Source organism: Penaeus monodon, chromosome 23 (genome assembly GCF_015228065.2).
Source record: "Penaeus monodon isolate SGIC_2016 chromosome 23, NSTDA_Pmon_1, whole genome shotgun sequence".
Taxonomy (NCBI): Eukaryota; Metazoa; Arthropoda; class Malacostraca; order Decapoda; family Penaeidae; genus Penaeus; species Penaeus monodon.
This window is the reverse complement of record NC_051408.1, coordinates 1615730-1616764: the sequence shown is the minus strand read 5'-3', so window position 1 is coordinate 1616764 and position 1035 is coordinate 1615730. Positions and strand designations below refer to the sequence as shown.

The following is a 1035-nucleotide window of genomic DNA, read 5'->3' as shown; positions in this document are numbered from 1 at the left end:
CCTTTTTCGGTATCCGTTGCCTATGTGACCATAATTACCTTCGTGCCACTGCATTAATATCTCTTTTATCTGCTCGTTGATTCAATAATTCATTTTCGTTTAGAATTAATCAACCAACAGCCGGAATAAACACGAATCGTCATGTCTTTAAACCTCATTTGGGCGAATCAAATCGATGCGTAATTACGTAAGGCTTTATAGATTATCCTTGATAACGTTATTATCATTGCAATCATCTTTTTTTTTTTACGTAATCAAAAAAAAAAAAAATCATGGCATATTCTAATGACGTTAGGGAGAGATTAATCTCGGGAAGATCAAAGCGAATCCAAAAGTGAATCAGTTATGAAGTTGATCTGTTTTCTGTGATGCAATACGTTTTTTTTTCTCTCTCTTTCTCTCTTTTTTCTGGTTTTCTTTGTAATGCCGTGTTGCAGCTGCACGCCGTCGGGACGTTGCAAGGGGGGGGAGGGGGGGGTCGTTCGCGTGGATGGGAATTTAGGATCTTTTTTCCTTTTTTTCTTGTTTGCTTTTTCTTTTTGTTTATTTTTATCTTTATTTATTTTATTTTCGTCTTTTTGTATTTTTCTTTTTGCGCTTTCTCTTTTCTTTTCTTTTTTTCTTCTACTTCTTTTTCTTTGTATTTTTATTTGTTTGTATTTTTTCCTCTTTTTTCTTGTCCCTTCTTTATTATTATCATTATTATTATTATTATCGTAGTGGTCTTTTTTTCTCTTATTTTTTCTTGATTTCTTTTTTTGAGAATTTAGTATGATTTTTTCTGATATTTTTCTTGACTTTTGAAATGAGTAATTTTTTTTTTTTTTTATTACTAGTATAATTTTTTGGGTCTATATTATTTTGTTTTTCTCATAAATTATTGATGTGTTTTTTTTTTCTTCTTTATATATTTTATTATTTTTTTATTTATCTGATAGCAACTATACTAAAATGATATACGGATTTCTTTTAATACAAAAAAAACGACCCAATATTCTTATCGAAAAAGAAGTATCGAAGAAAAAATTAATAAAT

The 1035-nt window shown here is 28.7% G+C and overlaps 1 pseudogene; it reads left to right on the top strand.

The window, feature by feature from the left end:
• Positions 1–1035, top strand: part of LOC119587666 — a 99109-nt pseudogene that overhangs the window by 88848 nt on the left and 9226 nt on the right.